The sequence below is a fragment of the Papio anubis genome, chromosome 10 (genome assembly GCF_008728515.1).
Source record: "Papio anubis isolate 15944 chromosome 10, Panubis1.0, whole genome shotgun sequence".
NCBI classification, from domain to species: domain Eukaryota; kingdom Metazoa; phylum Chordata; class Mammalia; order Primates; family Cercopithecidae; genus Papio; species Papio anubis.
The window spans coordinates 100,114,572-100,139,403 of NC_044985.1; the positions used below are offsets into that span (position 1 = coordinate 100,114,572).

Sequence of the window (24,832 nt, forward strand, 5' to 3'; positions counted from 1 at the left end):
TTCCTCATTAGATGTTCAAACTGATACCCTAGTAAGTTATATTTACATTCTCTCAACCTCCTTAAGCTCATAGTAATTAATTTTCTCCTTTTTTGCAATCATCCAAATGAGTGGGTAAGAATCTGGGCCCTGGAGTCCTTCAATCTGAAATGCAAGATACGGTTCTTTCAGACACCAGTTGGAGAGGTTTGTATATAATTTTATCACCTTGAACTTCAGTTTCAGCACTTGGTAAAATGGAGATAATAATAGTATCTACCCTATAGGGTACTGTGAGGATAAAATAATCCAATTAATCCATGTAAGTCACAGTGTTTGGCATATACTAAGTGCCTGGTACAGGTTAGAATGAGACTTTACTTCCTGCCTCTTTTTTTAAATTTTATTTTCACTTTGTATTTTTTTTAAATTGAGATATAATTTACATACAGTGAAATTCACAGATTTTAACTGGATAGTTCAATACGTTTTGACAAATCCATGCCTCTTTTTGATAAAAGCCCTTTCTATTGCCTATATTCTAAAATTTTTTGTTTTCCAAATGCTGAATTATATTACAATATATAACCTATCCATGAAAAATCTTCACACCCTCACCCCCCGCTCCAGCATGCAGATTCTATTTTTTCTTTTTTTCCCCTCATCTTTTTTTTTTTTTTTTTTGAGACGGAGTCTCGCTTTGTCTACCAGGCTGGAGTGCCCTGGCCTGATCTTGGTTCACTGGAAGCTCCGCCTCCTGGGTTCACGCCATTCTCCTGCCTCAGCCTCCTGAGTAGTTGGGACTACAGGAGTCCGCCACTATGCCCGGCTAATTTTTTTTTTTTTTTTTTTTTTAGTAGAGACGGGGTTTCACCATGTTAGCCAGGATGGTCTCGATCTCCTGACCTCGTGATCTGCCCGCCTGGGCCTCCCAAAGTGCTGGGATTACAGGCGTGAGCCACCGTGCCCAGCCTTTTCCCCTCATCTTGACATCTGCTTCTATACGTTCTAAAATAGCTCCTCCCCACCCCCAACCAAATTTAAAACCTGGAAAGACCTTGGTACAGTCATTTTGCCCCTTTCCTGCATCCTGGAAAGTCTATAGATAAAAACTAATTGGTTTTATTTTTAGATCTCCAGGGAAAGCTTTTCTGCAACCTCTCTCAGTCACCTGTTTCAGCGCTTAGCAACACTTAACATTAGAAAGCTCTGTCTCTGTGTGTCCCTGGCTTTTAAATGGGTAATAATGACTATTGTTGATACAATGCTTTAGCAAGAGCCATGAAATGAGATAAGAAAGGAGGCAGAGTGGAGTAAACCTGGCCACATAAATGAGTGCACGTGTGTCCTTGTTGAGAATGGCGGGATTTGACCCAACTGAGATTGCGCCCAGGCAGAGGGTAAGCACTATTCAGCCCTACCTCATTGTTCTACAGATGTGAAACCAGATCTACAAGTTTTTTACAGTCACCAGATCTTCAGATTTTCCTTCTAGGGAAAAAGGCAGGAATTCGTATTTTTATGTGACATATTTTTTTTAACATTAGCTTGCAAAAAAAAAAAAAAAAAAAAAAGAAGAAGAAGAAAAGAAAGAAAGCTCTCTGTAGGTCAAGAAAACATGTCTGCTGCCTGCCGATAGTCCATAGATCAGTTTATAATCCCTGCTGTAGTTCATATAGTACTTTTACATCTGCTACCTCATTTAATCTTCAATATACCTGCAAGACAGGAAACGCAAGGGGGTGTACAATCCTGATTTGTTTTTGTTTTTGTTTTTGAGACGGAGTCTCGCTCTGTCACCAGGCTAGAGTGCAATGACGCAATCTCGGCTCGTTGCAACCTCCGCCTCCCAGGTTCAAGCGATTCTCCTGTCTCAGCCTCCCAAGTAGCTGGGATTACAAGTGTGCACCGCCATGCCCGGCTAATTTTTGTTTTAATAGAGATGGGGTTTCACCATGTTGGCCAGGATGGTCTCGATTTTCTGACCTCGTGATCCGCCTGACAATCCTGATTTTAAGAGAAGAAACTGAGGTTCAGAAATATGAAATAAGTTGTTCAAACTGCACATCTGGTGGAACCTAGGACTTATGGTTCTGTTTCACTGTGACTCCTGTTACATCTCAGCTTTACCCTCCAGGGTCCCTTAGAGCCCTTGCTCACTTCTTAGTGTTTGGAGACATCACCCAGAGTTTATCAGTTGTTTGTGGAAAATGCAGGAAAAAATGAGGGGCAACTCAAAGAGTAAATTTGGTATAAATGCAATAGAATTATTGGTTGCACAGAGCAATAACAATGACATCTTATGGGGGATTAAATATTTGTAGAATTAAAAGCTACGATAGGTCAGGAGCAGAGGCGCACACCTGTGATGCCAGCACTTTTTGAGGCCGTGGCAGCTGGATCACCTGAGGTCAGGAGTTTGAGACCAGCCTGGCCAGCAAAGTGAAACCCTGTCTCTACTAAAAATACAAAAATTAGCCGGGCATGGTGGTGGGCGCCTGTAATCCCAGCTACTCCAGAGACTGAGGCACAAGAATCACTTGAACCAGTGAGGTGGAGGTTGCAGTGAACTGAGATTTTGCCTGAACAACAAGAACGAAATTCCATCTCAAACAAACAAGAAAACAAAAACAAAACAAAACAAAAAAAATAAAATAAAAAATGAAAGCTATGATAAAAATAAAAACACCCTGAGGTAGTTGACAGGTTTAAACTTTATAAGGTCTTTGGATTATTTCAGAAATGGGAAAAATATCACTTATATTGGACCATAGTAAGCAAGAGTGGCCACTATAAGAAGAATAGAAGAATGTATAACTAAGAAGCTAATACAGGGAAAAATACTGGATTAATATAAAAGAAGGCAAGAAAGGAGAGAAAATGACCTAAAACAGGTATGACAAATTAAAAAATCAGAAAACAAATAGAAAGATAGTAAATATAAACCTAACTATATCAGTAATTACATTAAATGTAGATAGTCTACTTCAATGAAAATACGAATATGGTCATGCTAGATAAGAATAAAAACCCAACTGTATGTCCCTTAAATGTAAGGGCACAACAGATAGAAAGAAAAGGGCTGGGTCGAGTGGCTCACACCTGTAATCCTAGCACTTTGGGAGGCCAAGGAGGGAGGATCGCCTGGGGCCAGCAGTTTGAGACCAGCCTGGGTAGCATAGTGACACCCCTGTTTCTACAAAAATAAAACATTAGCTGGTGTGGTGATGCACACCTGTCATCCTAGCTACTTGGGAGGCTGAGGCAAAAGGATTCCTTGCCTCAAATTCCTGCAGCCCAGGAGTTTGAGGCTGCAGTGAGCTATGATCACTGTACTCTACCCTGGGCAACAGAATGAGAGTCTGCTTCAAAAAAAAAAAAAAAAAAAAGGCCTAGTAAACACTAATTAAAAGAAAACTATGTAGCTATACTGATACCAGACAAAGTAGATTTGTAGCATGAAGCACTAACACTACCAGAGAGATTAATGCTGTAATGAATGAATAGGGTCATCCATTTTATAATGATAGTGTGAGAGTGTGGTCAATTTTTTCATTGATAATGATTTTATAATGACAGTATGGTCAGTCTATCAGGAAAACATAACAATTATTGGCTTATATATAACTTTCATATCACTAAAAGTATATAAAACAAAGATGAAGAGAGCTAAAAGGAGAAATAGATAAAACTACAATCACAGAGGGAAACTTTACCACATCTCTCTTGATAACTGACAGAATGATCAGACAAAAAATTAATGAGGATATGAAAGATCTGAAAAACAAAATTGACACAAACTTGACCTACAGATACATACAAAATACTGTTCATAATGATGACAAAAAGTACTAATACATTTTTTTCAAGTCTACATGAAATGTTTCTAAAATTTGAACATATATTGTGCCAAAAACGAAGTTCTAAGAAAATCCCAAGAACTGAAATCAGTCAGAATTTTCTGAGTATGTTAACTTAAACTAGAAACCAATAACAAAAAAACCCTAAAATATCACCAAATATTAAGTAATAAAATTCTAAATAATCCATAGGTCAAAGAAGAAATCACAGTGCAGAATTTTCATCCTTAATAATAAAATATGACAAATCAAAAATATGTGATGCAATTAAAGCTTTACTTATAGCTTTATATATTTATATTAGGAAAGAACAAGGCTGAAATTCAAGAATCTGAGTATTCATTGAATAATGTTTTAAAAGAACAGCAAATTAAACTCAAAGTGAGTAGAAGGAAGGGAATCATAAAAATAAGATAAGAAATTAATGAAATAGAGAACAAAACAAAACAACAACAAAAAGAAAGTAATGAAATAGAAAACAAATGCACCTTAGAGAAAGTCAACAAAGCCAAATTTTGGTCTTTGAAAAGACTAATAAAAATGAATTGATCTCTAACAAGACTCATCAAGACAGAAAGAGGAAAAGCACAAATTACCTATATTAGAAATTAAATTCACCGCAAACCTTTCAGACACTAAGAAGTTAATAGACTATTACACATCCTCATGCCAAACATTTTAGACAATTTAGAGAAATGGAAAAATTTCTAGAAAAGCACAATTAAAAAAAAAACAATTAAAAAATTAAAATCTGAATAGCTGTATATCTAGTAAATCAATTAAATGTATAATTAAAAATCTTCACACAAAGAAAACTCTAGGCACAAATGGCTTCACTGATCAATTATCCCAAATATTTAAGAAACAAATAATAACAATATTATGCAAACTCAAAAAATAGAGAATATTGCATTCTATGAAGCAAATATGATTTGGATATCAAAATCTGACATACACATGAAAAGCAAAGAAGATTTTGGCCAATATCTTCCAAGACTGTAGCACAAAAGTTATAAACAAAATATCAGCAAATTGAATCCACCAATATATAAAATAGACAATATATCAGGACTAAGTGGATTTGTTCAAAAACACAAGAATTATCTAACAAATGAAAACCAATCAACATAGTTCATGCCATAAACAGAAAAACTGAGAAAAATCACATAGCCATCTAAATACATGAGAAAAAGTTTTAATAATTCAACTCCCATGCATGAAAAAGTTATTAGTGAACTAAGACTAAAAGAGAATTTTTATATCTTTTAGAGTATCTACAAAACTCTTAAGGTAAAAATAATACTGAGAAATAGTGAAAATTTTCCCATGAAATCAGAGATGAACAGATGCTCAGCACACATCACAGTTTCTATTCGTATTATGCTAGAAGTCTTAAGCCACTTCAATAAAACAGTAAAAACAAATATGTAACTTGTTATAAGAATTGTAAAGGAAAGAATAAAATTTGCATTATTTGGAGTCAGTATACATAGAAAAAAATAATCGGCCGGGCGTGGTGGCTCAGGCCTGTAATCCCAGCACTTTGGGAGGCCAAGGCAGGCAGATCACAAAATCAGGAGATCAAGACCATCCTGGCTAACACGGTGAAAACCCTGTCTCTACCAAAAATACAAAAAATTAGCTGGGTGTGGTGGTGGGCGCCTGTAGTCCCAGCTACTCGGGAGGTTGAGGCAGGAGAATGGAGTGAACCCAGGAGGCAGAGCTGGCAGTGAGCTGAGATCGTGCCACTGCACTCCAGCCTGGGCAACAGAGTGAGACTCCATCTCAAAAAAAAAAAAAAAAGAAAAAAAAAGAAAAAAGAATATACATATTGTAATTAAAAGCTGAATTTGGGGCCAGGCACAGTGGCTCGTGCCTGTAATCCCAGCACTTTGGGAGGCCAAGGCAAGAGGATCGCTTGAGCCCAGGAGTTCAAGATCAGCCTGGGCAAAATGGCAAAACCCTATCTCTATTAAAAATACAAAAAATTAGCCAGGCGTGGTGGCACACACCTGTAATGCCAGCTACTTAGGATGCTGAGGCACAAGAATCGCTTGAACCCAGGAGGTGGAGGTTGCAGTGCGCAGAGATTGAGCCACTGCCCTCCAGCCTGAGTGACAGAGCAAGACTCTGTTGCAAAAAAAAAAAAAAAAAGAAAAAGAAAGAAAGAAAAGAAAAAAGAAAAAAACAAAAAACCCAAAACCCCCAAAAACTGAATTTGGCAAGATTTATTGATTTTAAATCCAATATAAAAATCACTGCTCTGCATATGTGACAGTGCAAGCAAAAAAAAAAAAAAAAAAAAGTCAATTTATATTATCAGTGCAAACAGAAAGAAAAAAAATTTAAATAATTTCATTTACAATAGCATCAAAACTTTAAAATACTTAAAAATAGGTGTTAAAAAAGATATGCAAGATCTTTATACTGAAAACTACAAAATTTGCTGAAATTTAATAAAATATAAAGACAGTCATCTCCCCAGATGCATCTATGAATTAACAAAGCTGTCTGAACTACCAGATATTAAGACTAATGATATAGCCATAGTAATCAATTCAGTGTGGTATTGAATTAAATTGAAAGAGACTAGTGGAATAGAGGAGAGTCCAGACATAGATCCACATACACGGATACACGATTACTTGATTTATGACAAGTGTGAAATGGTAGGGTGGTGAGGGAAAGCTAGTCTTCTTAATAAACAGTTGCTGGGTAAATTATATATCCATACCAAAAAAAAAGTGCATCTTGAACCCACCCAATCCCATACACAAAAACCAATTCTAGGTGGATTAAGTGTGAAAGGAAAATTCATAACTCTTCTAGAAGAAAACAAAGAAGAATATTTTCATGATCTTTGGGATAGGCAAAATTTTCTTACATAACACACAAATATCATTAATCATATAAGGGGAAAAATTGGTAAAATTAAGAACATTAGCTCAGCCAAAGATTCAATTTAGAGAGTAAAGGGGCAAGCCCCAGAATAGAAGAAGGTATTTGCAAAATGCTTATATGACAAAGAACTGAAATTCAAAACATAGAAAGAACTCTTAGAAACCAAAAAGAGACAGCTAACCCTGCAGAAAAATGAGTACAAGGCTTGAACAGGTACTTCACAAAAGAACATGTCCAAAGGGCCAATAAATGTATGAAAAAGTGCTCAGCTTCAGTGCTCGTAAAAACTGAATTTAAAACCAAAATGAGATGCCATATGACCCCACTAGATTGACTCATGTTAAAATGATGGACAATACCAGTGTGGCAGAAGCGGTGGAGCCTCTTCGTTGCTAGTGGGAATGTAAATTGCACAACAAATATGGAAACCTACGTGGTAGGTGCCACACAAGTCGCACATGCATGCCCCACATCCCAGCAGCTGCACCACAGGAATCATAAAATCAGCTCCCCACTTGCTCCAGGTTTACTCATGTCTCCCTGCACTAAAACAGTCTCTTTTGATCCCATTTTCTCTTAAAATCTTCCAAGTTTCTTCTCACCTTTTCTCCCTCAGGAGAATGATGACAGCTTCCATCCCCCTATAGTTAACATGCCCTGGAAAGACACCTGTCCCTGGGACACATCGCAACACCCTTCGGCACTGACCACAGCCTGGAGCCTCTGCCACGTAGAATGTGGGGAAACTTTTGTGACATGGTGCCAAAGCAATCATTGGGCCTCCTATATCACTCTCCTAAATCGAGGCCTGAAACAACCTGGCTGAAGTAATTTTTTTTTTTTTTCTAACAATAATACCTAATGTTGGCTTGATAGGCAGAATAGAATACGACCCCCCAAAGATGCCCATATCCTAAACCATGGAACTTGTGAATATGTTACACTGCATGACAAAGGGGAACTAAGGTTGCTAATCAGCTTAGTGTAGGAAGAGTGTCCTAGATCATCCAGGTGGATCCGATCTAATAACACAGGCCCTTAAAGGTGGAAGAAGGCAGGAGAGTGGATCAGAGAGATGTGATGTGAGGAGGACTGACCGCTGTTGTTGGATTTGAAGATGGAGGAAGAAGGCTTTGAGCCAAGGAATGTGGTGGCCACTAGCCAGCAAGAAAACAGAGACTTCGTCCTTCAATCACAGGGAATTGAGTTCTGCCAGCAACCCGAATGAGCAAAAAAGGAATTTTTCCCTAGGGCCTCCAGAAAGTAAGGTGATATCCTAACATCTTTTTTTGTGGGTCTTGCTCTGTTGCCCAGGGTGGAGTGCAGTGGCATAATCACAGCTCCCTGTAGCCTCCAACTCTTGAACTCAAGCGATCCTCCCTCCTTAGCCTCCCACGTAGCTAACACTACAGTTGCATGCCACCATACCCAGCTAGTTTTTAAATTTTTTGTAGAGACAAGGTCTTGCTCCCTTGCCCAGGCTGGTCTCATACTCCTGGCCTCAAGCAATCCTCCCACCTCAGCCTCCCAAAGCACTGGGATTTCAGGCATGAGCCACCAGTGCGCCTGGCCTAAAGCTACCTAGTTTGTAGCTATTTATAATAGTACAGCAGCAATGGAAAACTGAGATAGTTGTCAAGGAGGCAAGAAAATAGGACTTTCATAAGAAAGCAGGCTGTTGTATCAGAAAAGAACTCACTAAAACATGGATTCTCCAAATAGCCCGTTAGTGGAATAATTCAATAAATGTACCAAATTTACCAATTTACAGTAACACTGAAAGTAGCCTGTGGATTCTGGAGTACTGTGAGGAATGATGTAGGAAGGGAACCTTCAGAATTATCCCACCGTTCAAATAGCCGTGTGTTATTTCCAGTAATCATGGATGATTTATAAGTTGTAAAAAATAATAATAATAATAATAATAATATCAACTTGATAGCAATTTTCAGAAAATCTATATAGCTCACAATCAAGACAAAACTGGTCAAAATATGAAAAAGAAGGTATCTGACAGATTAGAATCACCTAATCTGGATATAGATTCACTATAAATATGAAATTAACTAAGGGAGTCAAACATTAATTGGCTCCAAAGAGTAGCCGGGAAGATGGGCTAAGCAAGAAAAGGGCAGAAACCATCAGAAGGATTTAAAATAGAAGCTGATATGCCATTGAGAAATAAAAGAAAATCCCAACTGACTAAAGATTGGAATGATAGAAAATGGCACGCAGGAGTCCAAAACAATCCTGTGAATTCCTCACAGGAGAAATGATAAAAATTTAACAATTTAATGGCTAGAAATGCATTGAGGTTAACACACGATCTGAGGAATTAGCAAATGAATGCTAAAAATGCATGTAATTGAATAAATGTAAGAGACATTCATCAGCATACTAAAGAGATCAGAGGAAACAACCCCATCTAATATGAAATTCTGACATTTTGATGTCTAGCAAGGAATACTTGGGATCTGAGGACTTACTAGCAGTTTGTAGAAGAGTTGACAAAAAAGAGTAAACTGTTCCAGGCGGCCAAAAAGGAGTACAGAAATCTAGGAGAGATTACTTTAATGAGCAGTACAATGAGTGCCTTGAATACAACAGACACTAATGATCAATATACAATAGAAATACATAAAATACAAAAATATTAAGGAAGACCAAGCACAGTGGCTCATGCCTGTAATCCCAGCACTTTGGGAGGCCGAGGCAGGTGGATCGCTTGAGGTCAGGAGTTCAAGACTAGCCTGGCCAACATGTTGAAACCCCATCTCTACTAAAAATACAAAAATTAGCTGGGCATGGTGGCACAAACCTGTAATTCCAGCTACTTAGGAGGCTGAGGCAGGAGAATCGCTTGAACCAGTGAGGCAGAGATTGCAGTGAGCTGAGACTGCACCCCTGCACTCTAGCCTGAGCGACAGAGCGAGACTCTGTCTCAAAAAAAAAAAAAAAGGTATTAAGGAAAGATAACAAGTCAATTGGTTACTAATCCAAAAAATGCTAGACAATTGCTAAGCTAAGAGGGGGACTAAGAAGTGGCAGTAGCACCCATATCACATATTAAATTTTGTTCACTAATTGCTAGGAATAAACTGAGAAACTGTGGAGAAAGTAGCTGAACACTCATAAAAATTTTAAGTGTGGCAACAGAAAATGACATTAAAAAAGAATTCAAAACAAATCAGTAAAAACCGAAAGATTCCCGTTTAAAATGACAACATTCTGGTGTCTAATGAGGAAATACACTTTTTGAATATTAAAGATACCCACACACAAAGCCCCATCATTTCAACAAACTGAGTAATCTGTAATGCCTGCTGTAAGAATAAAATGAAAACCTATCCACTCAGACTTTTTGATCTCCAAAAACCACATGAAAACCTTCCTGCAAAGTAGAAATTGCTTTACAACTATGTTAATCAGTACATTTGTTAAATTATTCATTCTGTTCATTGGTAGTTTGAAGAAGTGGCTTTGGCTTGTTCTGTCTGTTCTGTCTGTCTGTCTTTGGCTTGTTCTGTCTGTCTGTCACTCGATCTTCCTAACTGGCTATTTTGTGAACTGGTTATTTGATGAATTGATTTTCGGCAAAATGGCTTTAGATCGATTCGGTGTTGGTAAATCACCCAAAACCACTTCCTCCATGGCAAATGGGAAAGGCAAATAGATTTAAAAAAAAAAAAGCTTTCTGGAAAGCAATTTGGCAACCCTTGTTAGAAACTGTAAAAATGCGAATGGGATTCATTGACCAACAATTCTGCTTCAAATAAATTATTTTTAAAACAGAGGCCAGGCACGGTGGCTCACACCTGTAATCCCAGCACTTTGGGAGGCTGAGGCAGGCAGATCACTTGAGGTTAAGAGTTCGAGACCAGCCTGGCCAACAAGGTGAAACCCCATCTCTAATAAAAATACAAAAATTAGCCAGGTACGGTCGTGCATGCCTGTAGTCCCAGCTATCAGGAGGCTGAGACAGAAGAATCACTGGAATCTGGGAGATGGAGGTTGCAGTGAGCCGAGATCATGCCACTGCACTCCAGCCTAGGTGACAGAGCAAGACTCCATCTCAAAAAAAAAAAAAAAGAAAAAAAGAAAGGTTAAAAAAGAATGAATGACAATGTGCAAAAAGATCAGGCTATATGGATTTTGTACTAGAATTATCTAATACAGTAAAATATTAAAGACAAGTAAAAATTTCAATAACAGGTGTTGGTTAAATGGATCAGCGGGCTGTTATGAAGCTTTAAAATTTGTGCTGTGAAGGCATATTTGATGTCTTGAAAAGTTGTTCAAGCATTGTTGTTAAGTTTTTAAAAAGCTGTGAAACAGACTGATACTACTTTAGCAAACACACAAAAAAATGCCATATGCATGTGACTGAATGGATAAACTCCAAAATATTTAGTTATTTTGGGGTTGGCATTATGGATAATTTTTATTTTCTTCTTTTTGTGTACCTGAATTTCCTAAAATTTCGACATTGAAAATGTATTATTCTTTATAAAAAGAAAAAAGAGTTTTTAATCACTCATTAGCTTAGAAGCCAGGAGACCCTTCCAATGTATATGGCCTTAAATAAGCCACCGTGCCTCTCTCCAAGTCTTCATATTTCTCATTTTCCTTGAACTTCACATCTCTTTCCTGGTCTTTCCCTTCCCTTCTTTAAATTTAGTTAGTCGGGGAAAGGGGAGGGATAGCATTAGGAGATATACCTAATGTAAATGACAAGTTAATGGGTGCAGCACACCAACATGGCATACGTATACATATGTAACAAACCTGCATGTTTTGCACATGTACCCTAGAACTTAAAGTACAATAAAAAAAAAATTGCTTAGTGACTCACTACTTCTAGAAACTCATACCCCATGAACTACAGCATTGCTTGGAGACTGTTTTGAACAGTTACACGTTGTATGCTGACATACAGGGTTTGCATCCTCTAACTATTGAGTGGCAGGCACTTAAGGAGCAAAGGACACCAAAAGGAGGAAGACACTTCTAGAAGTTCAGACTCTAGTGAAAGAGACAGATATTTGATCAGAAATGGCACCGCAATGTGGAAAAACACACTCATAAAAGTATGAGCAAAGTGGTCTAAGATCACAGAGGTCAGCAGTGACTTCTTGAAGAGTTAAGACTGGAGTTGGATCCTGGAGGAGGGAACATGATGAGCCCACAGTTATTGGCTATGACCAGGCCCTGTGGCATAGACTTTACATGCCTTATGTCATATAATTCTCCTAGCAATCATACCAAACATCCTCTCCCCTTCCCAGCTTTTTCTCAAGCAGTTTAGAACACTGAAGTGCAAGAGGGTAAATAACTTGCCCAGGTGCTGTGTAGTCACTCTTTGCCTTGCCCTCTTCTGCTGTCTCTCCCAGAGCACTGGCCCTGCAATCTACACTACCTAGACACAATTGCCAACTGGTTCAGCCAGGTGGGAGGCTGGAGGATGGGAGTTAGGGAAAAACCACAGAAGTTTCTGCTGGTTTCCTCCCAGCTCCAGGTAGCAACTGCAGGTAGCAGCTTCAACAGTGGCTGTTTGCCTCCTTGGTTCCAGCCCCCATACACCTTGACAGCCCTTCCTCAATGGTCCCAGTTCCCATCAATCCTGGATTCCCAGGTTCTAGTAACCTACCTCCTCCTTTTGTCCCTCCAGTTTAGGCACTGCCTTCCTACATTCCATCTCTGCTCCGCCTCAGCCTCTCCTGCGTGGACTTACAGCTCCACTGCCACCTCCATAACTCTTCCTGATGTTAAAATCCCCGCGTGAACAATCTAGGGTGGCCTGTGTTCCTGAACAGATCCTGACCCATATAGTCACACAGCTAATCAGTGGCTGAACTAGGATACTCATGGCTCTTGGATTCCAAAGTCTTCAAAGATGGTAGCCCATAGTCATCAAATAGTTACTAAGTGTCAAGCTCTTCAAACGGATCATCTTATTTAATCCTCACCACAACCCTACCAAGTGAGTGCTCTTATTATCTCCCATTTACAGGAGAAAAAGCTGAAGCCAAGAAACTTTCCTAAAAGGCACAGCAAGCAAGTTGGAGAAGGAAGAGTGAGACCCAGGAAGTTTGAATCCAGGACCTGCGTTCCTACCTCTTGGCTATCCCAGGTTGGACAGGAAGGAGCAGGGAGATGGGAGAGATTCCTAAGATAGATGAGAGTTAGAAAAAAGACAAGGGGAGCCTTGGACCAGTCTTTGACCTCAGGATTGCAGTTCCTGATCTGTAGTTTGACAGGATAGACCTAGTTACCAATCCCCCCTTTCCTGGTGCCCAACAGCAGTCTCAACATTCTAGGCGTCTATGGGAGAAGAGAGTAAAGAAAATATGCCAAGAAATCCAAGGTGCAGTGTTCAATGGCCCTGCCCTTCTCAGCACCTACCTCTGCTCCTCATCTCCACCCTCCTACTTCCCATGGTCCTCTCTCCTCCATTGGGGAAAAGCCCATAATCCCCTTGGGAAATCCACCCATCCTTCAGGCTCATGCTGCCTTGGCATTTGCACATTGCAGGGAGTGCAGGTTGCTCTGACTCTAATTAGCAGGTGCTGAGCAGTTTCCACATTTTTGAGTAAATATGTCAAAACACAAAATCCATTCATTCTTTCCTCTCCTCTACCCTTCCCCTCCTCTTGTAAAACACGCTTTTCTCTCTTGGCTGCTCTGGAGAAGTGTTTTTCTTCAGCAAGAGTGAAAGTGGCATTAACACAGGGTGTCTGGCAGTTTTACAATCCTTTTCAAATCCTCATCTGCCCTCCTGGTCATTCATCCATCTGTTCATTCGTTCATTCATGTGCCTTCTATGGGGCAGGCACTGACTTAGGGCTTCGGGTTTTACTGGGGCCTCTCAAGTATAAGGCTGGCATCAGCAAGGATCCCATAAAGACCCTCCAGGAGATCCCATTATCACCCAGGACCCGGCCAGGGCAATCAGGTACTGTGGAGCCTCAGGGGACTTATGCACTTAATTTCCACCATCTCTCTGGGCCTCCTGCTGGAGTGACTGGAAAACAACTCTTTAAATCAAGTAGCAGCTGGCTCCCTCCCTGCTGGGCTCTCCTCCCCAGCACCCACTCCCTTTCCCTCAAGTCCGCTGGGTTGGAGAAGCTGAATTTGCAGCCGTTATCTGCCTCTGTCTTTCCCAAACCTCCCCTGCAGCCTTTCTTCCCAATTCCTCGCCCCAAACAAAAGAAACAGGAAGTCGAGAGGGTGGGGCTGCTGTTCAGACCCATCCAGTCCCTGGAGCTTTTCCACAAAGCCTGCTGCCAGATTCCTTTTACAACCTGGGCGCTTGGAAGCATGCTTAGCTTTCCTGGCCAGAAGGAGGGACCTCAGAGTGGGCTGGGAGGGAGTGGGGGTGGAATTCCCGTCTGAGTGTTGTTTGTTGTTTAATTTAGGGTGACACAAGAATATAAATCCCATGATTTTGAAGGGCTGGCGGTTCGGTTTCACCAGAAACTCACACAGGTCTCCCTGGCTCTCTCCTTGCAGCCTTCTGAGGCTACCTTTAGAGAAGGGAGAGGAAGAGGCCTGGGGGGCTCCAGGTTTGAGTCAACACACCCCATCCAAATCCAGACAAGCCAGCAATTTCGCCTAATTCCACCAACACTTGCTCTTCCTTTGGCTTTGTCAGTAGCCCCCGAAGGCTGCCACCTGCAACAGTCTTAGCCTACCGTTGGTCCAGCCTTCCAGGGCTGACTGAGCATCTCCCATGCCCCTAGGACCTCATGGACAAAAAGGGAAAGGAAGTGGTCCCTACCCTTGAGGAGGAGCTCCTGGCTGTAGGAGACAGAGCTGTCTATGAGCCAAGTATTTCAACAGAGAAAATACAGTGTTGGAGTAGGGACGAGGGAAGTATACTATATAAAATAGTATGTGGGGGCCACAGAATAGGGGCTGGCAGGGCCTTGGATGCTGCACTATCCCATTCTACTCAGCGATATGAAAACCGAGGCCCAGAGAAGTGAGGCGCCTTGTCCAAGGTCACAGAGCCGGTCAGGGGCAGCACAAGACTCACACTGAAGCCTCCTGGCTTGGAAAGTTAAATGTCCAGGTTGTGAACTATGCCCAGTTGGTCAGTCAGTTCCTCTTCCTCCCCCTCCCCTCACTCTCCTCGGATCCTCCAGCGTTTACCCTCCCTGAGTGGCCGGGCCCCGGGAAAGCAGTTGCTGGAACTATTCGGAGGAGGCAGTGAGCAATGCCAGCAGAATCATTTCCATTAATTTATACTATTTTGCAGCTCCTCCAATCTGCCTGCTCCCTGCTGGTCCTTCCATGTCCTGACTGAGATGGCTGTTCTGTTTGTTTCCATTGTCTGAGAAATAAAATGGTTTTGATTACACCCACGGTCTCTCGTGAATGACTGTACTTTGGCTACCCGCAAGGCAAAAGGCACCAGCTGCATCCCTCAACCATGGCTCCTGGAAGAGGCCTGCTTGTCTCTTCCACTGGGGCTTGAGCCTGAGCCAAGGGAGCAGCCCAGACCCCACCCACGTTCACTGCTGATGCGAACTGAGCCTGGAGAGAGGCAGAGCTGTGCAAAGGGTAGCATCTGGGAGGGCCGTCTTCTGTTAGCCTTAAAGGAAGGGGAGGGCAAGGCCAAGGAGAGGAAACTAATGGTTTTAAGGGCATAAGGCAAAACTCAGTCCACAAAGTCAAAGTCTTAGTAGGCTTAGTACCTACTGTGCACCAGACCCTGTTTTCAATGCTGAGGACTGAAGGGGTGAATGGAGGACAGCAACTCTAGTGCCTCTCGGTGGGAATGTTACTCTAAATCTTTAACAACTGGACCTGCACAGACACCAACCCCTCAGCCACCAAGAAACATGGTCCCAGGGGCTCCCCCACTGGACTGGGCATTAATCCTTTAGGTGCTGAATCCTAGTGAGGTCTGGGGGGTCCCAGGGAGGGACTGGAGCAGCCAGGATGGTGAAGTCCCAGACAGCAGCTGCTCACCAACCAGCACAGAAGGATTGCAATATTACAGCAATATTAAATATCAGTCATATGAGCAGAGGGTCAGATAAGAAGGTTGGAGATGACTGTGGCAAACTCATCATTAGGGGCAACCACTATTCAGCATCGGCCCATAATTGCCTCGTGGGAGGAAGCCGCCCATTGATTCTGGATCTTCCCATTTTTCAAGAGGAGTCCGATCTGGAGTGTGTGTGTGTATGTGTATGTAGAACTTTTTATTTCAAAACATTTGTTTACATACCCAGACTAAGCCAAAGAAAATGTATCTTTGCCCATATGCCCTCTGAGAGCCCCCAGTTTGAGCCCTCTGGCCTTAGGGTACCAGGAACTGTGCCGAACTTTAACTGCAGTTAATTCCTGACAACCACCCACCAGGTTCTTGTTATTCCCTCCACTTGAAAGAGGAGAAAACTGAAAGTCCATTTTCTATAGGGTGATGGGAGCCCACAGGAGAACTCATCTGGAACAAGAGAAGGCAGCTGGTTGAACCTAAACCTGCCTGTCTCCAAGGAGGAGAAAAGACCCTCTTGGGTGCAAAAATGTTTCTGTGCTCCAGTCAGCACAGGTCCTGTTGATGGTTGGGGGGCGCTGAGGACAGGCCTGCAGAGGGACTGGCAAGGTTCTAGGGGTGGCTGTGATGGGCCTAGAATGCCTGCAGGAATGGTGGGAAGGGGTGTGAACCTGCATGGAGAAGTGGGAATGGGTTAGGTGTGTTAGAGAGATTCTGGAGTTCATTCTTGTGGGAGGAATGAGCGGACTTGGGTCTTAGTGAGGACTCAGAGACTCCCTTGAGGGGCTGAGGTTTTGTTTTCCATGATCCTGCAGAAAGGTCCGTATGCCACCTTCTCTGCACTGGCCCAGGGAACTGATTGCCAAGTGTGGCCACACAGTACATGCCCCCTTCCAAGATGCCTGCTGCTCCTGGGTTCCAGTCCAGTTCCTTCCCAGGTCCCAGGTAGGGCCACCAGCTGGTAGGTGGGCTCTTGTGATCACCTTCAGCAAGACCATGCTGTAGGGACCAGCAGGAGAGTGAGGTGGGATTGTGGAGAGGGTGGGGCAGGCAGAAAGGACTGCCTGAGGAAGAAGCATGGGGACAGGAGCACACGTGTCTGTAGGAGGACCGGTGAACTGTCCCCCTGTCCCAAAGCACTGGGACCAGTGGAAAGTGAAGGCTTAAATGGCAGGTTGTGACCAAGTTGAGGGATTCTTAAGGGACAAGGACCAGAGTTGAGATATTTCATTTAGCAGGCAATAGAGAGCCATGGAAGGTTTGCTAGTGGAGTATCTGTCTTAGTTTGGGCTGCTATAACAAAATATCATAGACTGAGTGGCTTAAATAACAGACATTTATTTCTCCCAGTTCTGGAGGCTGGGAAATCTGAGCTCACGGTGCCAACATGGTTGGGTTCTGGTGAGACCTGTCTTTCCAGCTTGCAGACAGCTTCCCTCTTGCTGTATTCTTACACGTCCGAGAGAGCTTTAGTCTCTTCCTTGTCTCATAAGGACACTAATCCCATCATGAAGAATCTACCCACATGACCTCATCTAAATTCAATTACTTCTCAAAGGTCCCACCCTTCCTAATACCATCACATCGGAGGTTAGGATTTCAGCATATGATCTGGGCGTTGGGGGCGGTGCACAAACATTTAGTCCATAATAGTGTCAGACACATTGTGAGGCTAGAAGCTAATATCTGAGCTCCTAACTTGTGCTAGCCCCTTTGTGTGTCCTTTATCCAGCTTTATATATTTATATACATTTATCTCCATACTCCTGTAATTCTGAGAACAGCCCTGTGAGAAAAATATTAAATAGTTTCACTTTGCATGTAGGGATATTGAGGCTCAGAAATGTCCAACAACATCCCTGAGGTCATATAGCAGCTGGTAAATGACGGATCAGGATTGTAACTGAAGTCGAGGGACTTTGTGAAACTAGAGGTCAAAAGAGTAGCTAGAAGTACTATTTGGATATGAATAGTAATATCTGTAACTGTAATTGAAGCAGGAGAATCACGAGAGGGAATGAATGCTGGAGATCTCAGAGTGGGACCTAGTGGTAATTGATACGGTATGGATGGGGCCAGAGGAGGAAGCCACAGAGGATGGGGCAGGGGAGTGGGGACTGATGGGAACCCTGGCAAAACCATTAGCAATGTAGAGAATTTGGGAGAGAGCTCAGTTTTCAGAAGATAGTCTTACTATGATTTTGGAAATGTTGTGTTAGTTATAGAGGAATGGGAAGTGTCATTTCCAGCTTGGCAGTACAGAAAGACAAATTAGAACAGAAACTTCCCAACTTTTTAACTCAGCCACAGCAAAACAAAAACAAAAACAAACAAACAAAAAAGCATGTAACAATATTTGCTCTTCCTCTACATAATATACTCTGACTTTTCCTATCCTATTCTATTCAATTTCATGGTGGGGGTGTGGGTGGAGAAGGAGAATGCTGGCTGCAACTCATAGAATTGATTTCATGACTCATAAATGGGGAAGGGCCCAAAGTTTGGCTAAGACTTTACCAGAAGCAGGGTGGAGTGGAGCAGCTAGTCCTCATGGTCATCACACACAGACTTTATGAAAGACGGAACCAAGAGAGGAATTGATATTGGCAAGAATGGGAAATGGAGAATACTTAATGTGCAGAGGAATCAAGGAGGGCAGGGCTTCTAAAAGGCCCTTATTTTTATAATGAGGGAATCAGGGACCTTCCAAGGAACCATTTCAGTCAGTGCGGGAGGTGGAAACAGGACTGGAAAATAGGAGTGGGCATAAGGAGATGAAAGAGGGAAGGCTGTTAAAGGCTTGCCTGCATGCAGAGGGAAGGGAGCCAGAAAAGAGGAAGTGATTGAAGGTGTCCCACAGTGAGCTGTGTGGGTACAAGCACAGGTGGTAATGGACGGAGCCAAGTCCACGTGGAGATGGAAAATCCTGGAATGAGCTGGGACAAAGAGCACTTTGGGAAGGAGGCAGGGTGCTTCTTTCTCTCAGATAGGGAAGGGGAGAGTCTAGGTAAGAATATATATTTACAGAAATGAAGAGGCAGTGATGGCAAGCAGAAGGGGAAAGATGATGGAATGTGAAAGGCTGACCCCAATTTTCTCAGCAATGTAGAAGCCAAGGTCATCTGCTGAGAACGAGGATGGCAACTTCATGTGAATAAGAAATGTTGGGAACAGCTGCTAGGAAACATCAACAAGTAAAGAAACAAAAGAAAGGCTGAATAGTGGGAAGTCCAGTGTAGATCCCTTGGTCTGTGAAACCTGTGGTTTGCTGGTTTGGAGGGCCTCTGCTCTCTCCCTATGAATACTGTTAAAGCACGGCCCCTTCTTCTCCCCAAGGTTACACATCGATCAAGGGTTCAGGGAATGTTGTTGATTCCCTGCTAAAAGGCCAAAGAACACAAACTATTACATCCTGATTTTCTTAAGAATCTTGCCTCGAGGCTTTCCAAAATAAGCTACTTCTTTTAGATTTCTGATTCTACTTCCAATAAATCTCTTGACAGCACAGCCTAGCCCATCTGGACCAATCAATCAGCTTTTATCATCAAGCTGTATTTTTCTCCACTTCCCCCTTCCTGGGATTTGCAACCCTGTCTGCACATTGGAATAACCTGGGGAAAGTTAAAAATACCAATGCCTGGTCCCACCCCTAGTGATTGACTTAATTGGTCTGGTTTTGTGGCTGGGCATTGGGAAAACCCTCCCAGATAATTTTAATATGCCAGCTAAGAATGAGAACCACTGACCATTTTGCTGCTCAAAGTGTGATCTGTGAATTAGAAGTACCCACATGAGCCTGGATTCCTGTTTGAAATGCAGAATTTCGGGCTCTACCCCAGATCTGAGAAATCAGAATCTGCAATTCAACAAGGACTCCAGCCTTGCTCTCCACTGAAGCCTGAGAAGCTCTATGCTAGAGATCTAACCTCTTAAATCCACCCACCCCATGTAAAATCAAATAGAAGGGTCTCTGAGATCACACCTCCTTATCTCTGAGCAGCCTGGCAAAGAGCTGATGTCTGCATTTCCCTAGAGTGTGAAAACAGGCACCTATCAACCAATCATGAACAAGTGCTTCCTGACATCTCAGCAAGCAGACACTCAGTATTTGAGTGTTGTCTCTTGGGTTTAACAGTCTACAGTGTAGTTAGCTGGAGCATTCTTGTAAGATGACCAACTGTCCTGGTTTGTCAGGGACTGTCCCAATTTTAGCATTGTAAGTCTCACATCTTGGGAAATCTGTCAGTTCTGGGCAAACTAGAATAGTTGGTCACTCTATGTCAAGCAACATTTTGAATTGATTTTAAGCCCACCACCCCCACCCACCCACCCACACACAGACACCCCATCAAAGGCAAGCTCTGCTTCTTTGGTACCCACCACCCCGTCACGAACACACATAGCTAGGAGCTTGGGTGTTTTTGTGCATATAGTTAATGCTTTAAAATGTTGGTTCATTCATTCAACAAAAATTCATTGAGTGTCCTCAGTGTGCCAGCCTCCGCGAAATACCGAAGTAGACACAACACCTGCCCTCATGGGGATTACAGTTTAGAGGGGAATACAGAGTGAAGATATGCAGTGGAGTGAGCGCTGTGATCACTGGAATGAATGTAGGGTTCTGCAGAAGCTCATAGGAGGAGCACCACAAATGTGTGCCAGAAAGGTCTGAAGGATGGGAGAAAGTAACCAGGTGGGGACAAAGTAAGGAGATGAAAGCTTCTAAGCAGAGGGAATAGTGGTCCATGGGTTGGGGCAAAAGAGAGCATGGCTCCTTTGAATGTGAAAGGAGGTCAATATTCCTAATGAAGACACAATGAGAGGTGGGAGGTAAGGGTAGGCCATGAGTTTAGAGAGGTGGGCAGAGGGCAGTTGATAGGGTTTGAGTCTGTGTCCCCATTCAAATCTCATGTCAAATTGTAATCCCCAGTGTTGGAGGTGGGGCACGGTGGGAGGTGATTGGATCACGGGGGTGGATTTCCCCTTTGGTGCTGCTCTCGTGATAGTGAGTGAGTTATTGCGGCATCTGGTTGTTTAAAAGTGTGTAGCCCCTCCCCCTTCTCTCTCTTCCACCAGTTCTGGCCATGTAGGATGTGCCTGCTTCCCCTTCACCTTCTGCCATGATTATAAGTTTCGTGAGGCCTCCCCAGCCATGTTTCCTGTACAGCCTGCGGAACCATGAGCCAACTAAACCTATTTTCTTTGTGAATTACCCACTCTCATGTATTTCGTAAGTACGGCCTATGAATGACCCTGTAAAACAAGTCAAAGAGCTGTGGCATCATTCTAAGAGAAGGGGATACACAGAAGAATTTAAAGCCAATTTTGAGAAGCAGATTTGGGTGAAAAATGATCAATAACTCTGCAATTCTGTAGAAAATAGAATGGAGAAAATAAAAATGAAAGCAGGAAGTCAGAACAAAGGCTTAGTAATCCAGGAGCAAGAGAGGAGGGTAGCTTGAACTGAGATGGTGGCGGTATAAACAGTATAAACATCTCTTGAATCCTTCCATTTCTCTTTATCCAGAGAGTAGAAGCCATAAAAGAACATGGTGTTTGAAAAATGCTGACCAGCCTGGCGAAGATGGTGAAACCCCGTCTCTACTAAAAATACAAAAATTAGCTGGGCGTGGTAGTGGGCGTTTGTAATCCCAGCTACTTGGGAGGCTGAGGCAGGGAATTGCTTAAACCCAGGAGGAGGATGTTGCAGTGAGCTGAGATGGTGCCCCTGCACTCCAGCCTGGGCAACAGAGTGAGACTCTGTCTCAAAAAAAAAAAAAAGAAAAAGAAAAATGCCCTTGACAGAGATAGGGTGAAGGTAAAGAGAGAGAAGAACTGGGGATTAGGTACAGGTTTCTTTTTTTTTTTTAACTTTTAATTTTGAACTACTTCTAGACTTACTAAAAAGTTGCAAAAATACGGTTTCCATACATCCCTCGTTGGGTCTTTCCTAATGTCAATGTCAGAGGCATTTTAACCAGAGCAACTCCATCTTGAATAGGGGCTGAGTAAAAATGAGGGTGAGACTCACTGGGCTGCATTCTCAGGAGGTTAAGGCATTCTTTTTTTTTTTTTTTTGAGATGGAGTTTCGCTCTTGTTGCCCAGGCTGGATTGCAGTGGCACGATCTTGGCTCACTGCAACCTCCACCTCCCTGGTTCAAGTGATTCTCCTGCCTCAGCCTCCCGAGTAGCTGGGATTACAGGCATACACCACCACATCTGGCTAATTTTGTATTTTTAGTAGAAATGGGGTTTCTCCATGTTGGTCAGGCTGGTCTTGAACTCCTGACCTCAGGTGATCCACCCGCCTCGGCCTCTCAAAGGGCTGAGATTACAGGCATGAGCCATCGTGCCTGGCCAGTTAAGGCATTCTTAGTAACATAATGAGATAGGAGGTCAGCACAAGATACAGGTTATAAAGACCTTGCTGATAAAATAGGTTGCAGTAAAGAAGCTGGCCAAAACCCACCAAAACCAAGACAGTGACGAGAGTGACCTCTGGTTGTCCTCAGTGCTACACTCCTACCAGTGCCATGACAGTTTATAGATGCCATGTGATGTCATGAAGTCACCCTATGTGGTCTAAAAAGGGGAGGCATGAATAATCCACCCCTGTTAGCATATCACCAAGAAATAACCATAAAAATGGGCAACCAACAGCCCTCAGGGCTGCTCTATGGAGTAGCCATTCTTTATTCTTTTACTTTCCTAATAAACTTGGTTTCACTTTACTCTATGGACTTGCCCTGAATTATTTCTTGCTAGAGATCCAAGAACCCTCTTTTGGGGTCTGGATCAGGACCCTTTTCTTGTAACATTAACATTAGACATATTCACTGTACAATTATCAGAATCAAGAAATTATGGTACACACTAAAGACTCCATTCAAACTTGATCAATTTTCCACTAACATCCTATTTTTTTTTGTTTTTGGTTCCAGAATTCCACGTTGCATTAATTGTTGTTTATTCTTGGCCTCCTGCCATCTATCACAGTTCTTCAATCCTTCGTGTCTTTTAGGATTTTGATACCGAGGAGACATCAGTGATTTTGCTGACTGTTGGTCAGTTTGGGCTGGTCTGGTGTCTTTGGGTTTCTGTATCTGAGAGCAAGAAGGTAAGTTCCTTGAGAGCAGGGATATTGTCTCATTGTTCAGTGACTAATTCCTAGTGTGGGGAGCAGTAACAAATTCAGTGTACATGCTCAATGTGCTGAAGAAAGGACGAGAGAATAATGTACTAACCACAAGATGGATAAAAACATAACTTTCAGGGATCTCTCCTCTCCTGTCTTAGCAGAAAGGGGAGAACACTGGTTAGGAAACAAAAATGATTTTTTTTGAGCGGATCCATGAACGTATCTAAATGTCTAATTGGCTTCGATTGTGGTAATTACATTACCTTTCTGAGCCTCTGCGATTGCTAGGCACAGGGCTGAATAAAGGTGAACTAGATGCATGGAACAAGCTCCCTTGAGCTCATCGTTCACCTGGGAGGAGGAAATGGAGGTTTCACAGGTACATAGTGATGACGGGGCAGGCGGCCTGCACTGTGTGCTGCAGGAGCACAGCTGGGGATGATGCGAAGTGCAGGAAGGACGCTTTATGGGGAAGGTGACATGTGACAGGCTAGGGCTTGGAGGAGGCTGGGCTTGGACTGGTGATGGAAGAGAGGCCTCAGTGGGGAAGAACGCCTTTGAATGGAAATGAAAGGCAAAGAGCTATGGAGTCTATTTGGAGATGCAGGCAGTGGGGATTGGCCAGAGTATCTGGTGGGAGGATAAAGTGACGAGACTGGAGGCTCGACCAAGAGGTTAGGGTCAGACCTCAGGAGTGCCTGGTTGTCACTGTGCTGAGGGCATTTAACATTTTTCTCGACAATGAGAAGCAGCAGAGTGAACTGCTCAAACTCTTTATTATGTAGGGTCACTGGGTCAGGTGGTGGCCTGATGCTTTCCTCCCAATCTCACTGCAAGGGACAGCCGGGTGGAGGCAAAAAACTGAATATGCTCAGGGACCTCTGGGCTTTGCCCTCCTGTCTTCTGACACTCATCAAGTGGATTTCTTTCACCTGCCACACCACCTTGCTTTGCCACACCATAATGTAATAAAACACGACCTCACCAGGCCACAACACAACCATGCTATGCCACACAATGCCACACCATGCCACACCACCACCACCATGCTATGCCATGCCATTACACTGTGCCGCAACGCGACCATGTTACGTCACTGTCTCATCATGCCACAACCCCTCACTATGCTACTCCCCCTCACTCTGCCACTCCCCCTCACTCTGCCATATCCCCTCACTGTGCCACCCCCTCACTATGCCACACCCTCTCACTATGCCACACCCCCTCACTATGCCACACCCCCTTACTATGCCACACCCCCTCACTATGCCATACCCCCTCACTTTGCCACACCCCCTCACCATGCCACACTCCCTCATTATGCCAGAACTCCACACGATGCCACACCACCTTGTTTACCCACACCATCATGTGATGCCACACAACCTCATCATGCCACACCATCACCACTGTGCCACCCCACCACACTGTGCCACACAACCTCACTGTGCCACACAACCTCACTGTGCCACCCCACCACACTGACATCAGACCACCTTGCCTGACAGGTGCCTGTGCACACCTTCTCCCCATCTCTCTGGTCTGCTGTTGCACATGCTCCTACCACCAGCTAGAGGTTCTGTTGTCTAGGAAGCCACTGGCCTCTGACTCATGCAATCTAAGCATGCCCCTCCCTGTTTTCTGCCCCTGATGTTATTGGAACATCTCATCATCATGGCTTTTTATGACAATCATTTGCTCACACACTTATCTCTCTTGTTAAACTGAAAAGTTATTGAGACAGGGAACCATATTTATTTGTTGAATTCCTAGGGCTAGCGCCATGCTTGGCACATCACAGGTACTTGAAAAATAGCTGCTAAATTTAATTATGCTTAATTAAACAGTAGAAAGAGCATTGAACTTGGAGCCAGGAGCCCAAAATCCAAACCCCAGTCCTACAACCAACAAACAAGTTACCCAACCCTCCAAGTCTACCTCTCATCCAT

The 24,832-nt window shown here is 43.0% G+C and overlaps 1 protein-coding gene and 1 long non-coding RNA gene across 2 annotated transcripts in view; one reads left to right on the forward strand and one right to left on the reverse strand.

The window, feature by feature from the left end:
- The window catches only part of MARCHF4 (membrane associated ring-CH-type finger 4), a 111,749-nt gene that overhangs the window by 64,818 nt on the left and 22,099 nt on the right, over positions 1–24,832 (reverse strand). The window lies entirely within an intron of this gene.
- LOC108581408 lies at positions 1,273–15,077 on the forward strand. The gene is made up of 3 exons (XR_001893567.3): positions 1,273–1,379; positions 12,751–12,870; positions 14,998–15,077. It is a non-coding gene; the product is annotated as an uncharacterized LOC108581408 (long non-coding RNA).